A 6,088-nucleotide genomic window follows, 5' to 3' on the forward strand; every position below is an offset into this window, starting at 1 on the left:
ATCATCATCATCATCATCCAGTTTAACTATGAAGGATGAAATATGCTGCAATATTTACAAGTATATGTTCTTTTTTTTCCTTAAAAGACAAGTATGGGTATATTTATTTCTCTCAAATACATACAAGACAATAATTACACAGCAACAAAGCTTTTGTTCAACAATGATTTGATTCATAAGCATTTGAAATTTACATAACTTCATACCATACCCTTGCATTTTTAAATACTGTAAGTGAAAAGGCCCCCAAATAACCAATTCTTATATTTCTTATTTATCCCTCTATACATCCAAATTTTAAAAAGTTACAAACTGAACATTATACGGAACACATAAATCGTGTTTTAAAACTTGAGGTTTTAAAATCTCTGTTCCTCAGTATGATTTAGAACAGTCCTCATGCTGACAAGGGCAGTCTTAGGTGGTGAAGCCAATTACAAAGGGGAAGAAAGAAGAGACAGACACAAGTTTGCTGTCTTAACATTTTACTCATCCTGTCAGTTAAAAACAGTGATGTCACGAGAAAGAACAGTTTAGGTTTAATGTGAGGAATGGAGTTTGCCTCAGAGTTTGAGACATGCATCTCAAGTATTTTCCTATTTGATCTGAGCTCCTTGTAGCAAGTTGGTGCCGAAAGAGAATCATTTTCTTCCATACATGTGCTCAATGTCTGCCTTGGTAATGTGTTTTAAGCTCTTTGTATTTCAGCTTGAAGGCATCTGTCACCAGACCAGTTTCAGGGGTCCAAGGTTCAGGGCTCAAAGAATTTTCACTGGAATTTCAAACTTTTCCAGACTTGCTGAAATAGCAGCTTCAGAAAGCACTTTAAGTACCTCTTTTTCCATTTCACAACTGTTACATAGCTTCTCTCAAGTCCCATTAAGTCCTTTATTTCGAGCTAGTTCTGTTACTTCCTTTTGATTTGGCACAACAAATCCAATGACATAAGAATGAACACTGTTTGCATATGCACAAATGCTATCTATTAGCAGGACGTTCTTCAACGCTGCCTCTACTTTCCCAAGAGAAATATATTCTCCTGCCTGTAGCTTTACAAGGTCCTTTTTACCATCAGTAATCTTTACACAACCATCAGGGTCAAACTCCCTAATATCTCCAGTACAGAGCCACCTCTGTCCATTTTCATCTTCAAAGAAATCAGCTTGTGTTTTTGCTTCATTTTTGTAGAATCCCATGGTCACATTTTGGCCACCAATAAGAGTTTCCCCCTGGGATGTGGTTTATCAGTATTGAAGTATCCACCTTCCTCCCAGTTCTTTAATTTGATTTCACAGCAAACTAATGGTGCTCCCACTCTGCCAGTATTGTAGTCCCACACTTCTGCGATTTTCCCAGACTCAGCAGATTCCATGAGTCCATAGCCCTGGCCAACAGGGCAGCAAAACCAGATATTCATGAATCGCTGTGTGGTTGCAGAAAGCAGAGCACCTCCACACAATGAAAGCCGTATATTTCCACCTAGCAAGCTTCGAACTTTCCAGTAAAATGAACCTGTCACATAGTGGAGTACTACGCCCTTTATAAATCTGTTCCATTTTGTAATTATAACCCAGAATAAACAGATTATGTTGAAAAATACTTGTTTCATTCACTTTATTCATGACATTTTTGTAGATCCAATCCATGATTTCCGAAACTGTTGCCATCAGTGTTGGTTTCAACATGGACGTTATCCCCTTTGCTTCCTTTCTTTAGCTTTGAAGACTGATCTGCTACAGTCTGTGGTGAAGAGTAGCCAGTGTGACACCCATGCAAAAGACAAATGAGCTCAGCACTTAATTCTAAAACATGAGCCAGAGGCAAATATCCAACGTAAACACCTTCCTCTCCCAGCCTTGGGATCCTCTCTGCCATCCCAGCTATACCAGCAATGATGTTACTATGGGAGATCATGACCCTCTTGAGCAACCCTGTGGATTCACTCGTGTACATGATTACTGCAATATCTAAGGGGGTTGGTTAGCTAGGACGTTTGTTTTACGTGCTAGCCTTCACCCCCAGGGCCTACATGGTGGCCATGGTGTGCACAACGACGCCCTTGGGGAACTTTGACCAGGTTGGTGGCTTACCATCAATGGTGACGATGTGCCGCAGGAGGGGGACTAGAGAAACTATATCTTTCAACTTTGTTTGTAAGAGTTCTTTACTAGTAATGATGTTGGTCACCTCTGTTTCATTTAATCCATGAACAGTTGCTGGACCTCCTAGAGTCGCACATAAGGTAACAAGCTGAAATTATTCATAAAGCACGCCTGTGCAGCAACCATCCATTCGGCCCTGGTTTCACAGAAGATGGCAGTGTTGGTCTTTGGTCTCTGACCCAACATCTGTAAGCCATTTCCAAAATTAAAAGCTCTAATGAAGATATCTTCATAGGGGAGCCAACTGTAGTGTCCAAGAATAACCTTGCTCTGCACCCCCATGAAATGCTCAGCAGAGGAGCTCCGATGATTTCAAAAGGAGCTCTTTTAAAAATTTTTTCCATTTGTTGCACTTCATCTTCCTCATTTAAAACTTTGCGTGTTCCCAAGTGTCTTTTGTCCTTAAATTTGTTTTTCACATACATAAAAACTTTATCTAGTATATCACATCCAGGGTATAATAATACAGAGGCCAAGCCGTCCAAACTGTTAACAGACCTGTATGCAGACTCAGGTTTTGAACATACAGGCTTTGCTTTAATTTGGTTTGATTTTTCTTGTCTTGACTCAGACAAAAAATAATATGGAAAGTATGTTAAAATAGTATAAAGTGATATTATCAAATGTAGGAAATAAAAAAATAATGGGGTTGATGGTCTGTTTTATCTACATGGTCGATGGTTTTGAAGATACGTGGTTATTCATAAGCGCTCGAAAAGTAGAATTAACAGATCTCGGTGAGAATCAGATGACAATGGTTGGAGGTGCTAGTGCCTTCAAGACATGCACCTTTGTTTCAATAACATGATGGCGGGGCTCCGGGTCCTGCGGCCTCCGGCCCTTGCAGGCCTGGCTGCACCCAAGCATTCACCACCCGCGCCAACCCCTGGAGACTGGCGCAGATGCCGTGGCCACACTGCAAGGGGGCGACCGCCTGCAGCCCCGTCTGCCGCTGATACCACTGCCTCGCCCCAGCCCCAGATGCGGCGACAACTGCAGCACAGCTCCCCAGCACAGGCAGACCAATGCCTACGGGTATATGTTCTAAAGTCCGACTATCAGACTTTCTGATACCCCTATGTAACACCTATGTGATCTTGATAAAATTACTAAATCTCGCCAAGTCTCAGCTTCATCCTGAGGAAAATACTTTTAATAATGAGTATATATTTCACAAGATCATGCAACACAATTTGCAAGGCCTGATGCGGGAACACACAATAGATGGCTGATCCCCAAGGATATTGCCACGTTAGTGCTGGAACATGCTAGGTACCTAGGTATATGGGTAAGACACTGCCAGGCTAATACAGAGGACTGTCACCATGCCTTGTCCCCAGACCCTATAACATGTACGAGACCAACTTTGACCCTCCCAAAGCTGAAGCCCAAGTTGATGGCCAAAAGAGTCAGTCTTTGGATGGGGCTTTGGGACTGGGAAGCTGAGTGATCCTCTGATACCGGGAAGTGAGGGAATGAACAGAAAAGAACCCCTACTAGGGATACAGAAAGGCTGTGAAAAGGATCAGTACGTTACCCTAAGCTTGGAGACCCCATTCCATGCTCCACTGTTCCATCAGGACTTACTTTCAATATGCAAATTGCAAATAAAATTAACATACACAAATCCATTAATGTGATACACTTCATTAACAAAATGAAGGATAAATTCATGATCATCTCAATAGAGTACAAAAAGCATTTTACAAAATGCAACATCTTTTCATTAAAAAAATAAAAATAAAAAACTCAGCTAACTAGTTATAGAAGAAATCTATCTCAATATAATAAAGTCCATATATGAAAAGCCCACAGCTAACATCATACTCAATGGTATTAAACTAAAAACTTACTTTTAAGATCAAACCAAAGCAAGCATGTCCACTGTCATCACTTTTACTTACCATAATAATGAAAGTCATAGCCAGAGCAATTAGACAAAGAAAAAAATAATAATAAAAGGCATGGAAAGGAAAATTATTTCTGCTTGCAGATCACATATTTTACATGTAGAAAACCCTGCAGACTCCACAAGAAAACTGTTAGAATTAATATTCAATAATGTTGCAGAATACATAATCAACATATAAAAATTGGTTATGTTTGTATACACTAACAAGGAACTATCTGAAAAGGATAGTTTTATTTCTTAATAAAAAAGTAATTTCATTTACAGTAACATCAACAAGACTAAAATACTTAGAAATAAACCAATGAGTTGAAATCTTGTACACTAAGAACTATACAATATTGATGAAATAAATTAAATATGGAAAGAAATTCCATATCATAGATGTCTTTTATTTTAATATTATTATATATACTTTTTAAAAACAATATATTTTAATATTATTAAAATACCCATACTACCCAAAGTGATCTATAGATTCAATGTATTCCTTATCAAAATAACAATGGCATTTTTTACAAAAATAGAAAAAAAATCCTAAAATCCATAAAGCAATCTTAAGAAAGAAGAAATATGAAGGCATTATACTGTTTGATTTAAAAATATATTACAAAGATGCAATAATCAAAACAGTATGATACTAGCATAAAAACAGACCTACAGACCAATAGAACAGAATGAAGAGCCCGCAAATAAGTCTACACATCTATGGTCAACCGATCACTGACAAGAATGCCAAAATTACACAATGGGGAATAGATAGTCTCCTTAATAAATCATTCTGAAAAAACTGGACATCCACAGGTGAAAGAATGAAACTAGACTCTTATCTTATACCATACACAAAATCAAATAAAAAAGGAGTTCAAATTTAAACTTAAGACCCCAAACCATATAACTCCTGGAAGAAAAGTTAGAGAAAAATCTTCATGGCATTGTTCTGGGTGATTTCTTAGCAAAATTAGACAAATGGAATTGCACCAAGCTAAAAATCTTCTGCACAGGGAAGAAAGTGATCAACAGGGTACAAAGGCAACCAGCAGAATGGGAGAAAATATTTGTAAGCTATATATCTGATAAGGGATTTATATATAAAATATATAAGGAACTCTTACAACTTAATAGCAAATAAATAAATAAACAAATAAATAATAACTCAATTAAAAAATGGGCAAAGGACTTGAATAAATATTTTTCCAAAAGATGCAAACAAATAGGCAGCAGGTATATAAAAAGATGCTCAGCAACACTAATCAGGGAAATTCAAATCAAACCATAGTGAGATATCACCTTATACTTGTTAGGATTAGTATTTAAGAAAAAAAAAAGACAATAAGAAAAGAGAAAAAGATGACATATTGTTGAGAATGTGGAGACATTTTTGTACACTCTTGGTGGAAATATAAATTGATTCAGTGGCTATTGAAAACAGTATCGACATTCCTTCAGAAATTAAAAATAAAATTATCATGTGATCCAGAAATCTCACTACTGTGTTTATATCTAAAATAATTATAATTGGTATCTTGAAGAGATAGCTGCACTCCCATGTTAATTGTAGCATCACTCACAATAGACAATATACGTAAACAACCTACATTTACATTGACAGGTGAATGAAGAAAATACGGTATTTACATTCTAATGAAATATTAGTCTTAAAAAAAGAAGAAAATCCTATCATGTACTACAACATGGATGGACATTGAGGACATTATATTAAGTGAAATAAGTCCATCAGAGTAGGACAAATACTACATAATTACACTGAAAGGGCTATCGAAAATAGCCATATTCATAGAAACAGAGAGTAGACTGGTGCCTGCCAGCGGTTAGGGGAAAAAGGAAACACAGAGTTGCTGTTCAACAGGTATGAAGTTTCAGTTATGCAAGATGAATAAATTCTAGAGCTCTGTTGTACAATATTATGTAGTACAAAATTGTGTACTCTACACTTATAGATACAATAGGGTGGATCTCATATTAAGAGTTCACATAGGGGCTGGCCGAGTGGTGC

At 37.2% G+C, this 6,088-nt stretch overlaps 1 pseudogene; it reads right to left on the bottom strand.

Moving 5' to 3' along the window:
- Positions 1 to 641: 641 nt before the first annotated feature.
- LOC109373279 (long-chain-fatty-acid--CoA ligase 3-like) lies at positions 642 to 2,867 on the bottom strand (annotated as a pseudogene).
- Between the last annotated feature and the right edge of the window lie 3,221 nt (positions 2,868 to 6,088).

The sequence above is a fragment of the Hipposideros armiger genome, unplaced genomic scaffold, assembly GCF_001890085.2.
Source record: "Hipposideros armiger isolate ML-2016 unplaced genomic scaffold, ASM189008v1 scaffold_699, whole genome shotgun sequence".
In the NCBI taxonomy this organism is placed as follows: Eukaryota; Metazoa; Chordata; class Mammalia; order Chiroptera; family Hipposideridae; genus Hipposideros; species Hipposideros armiger.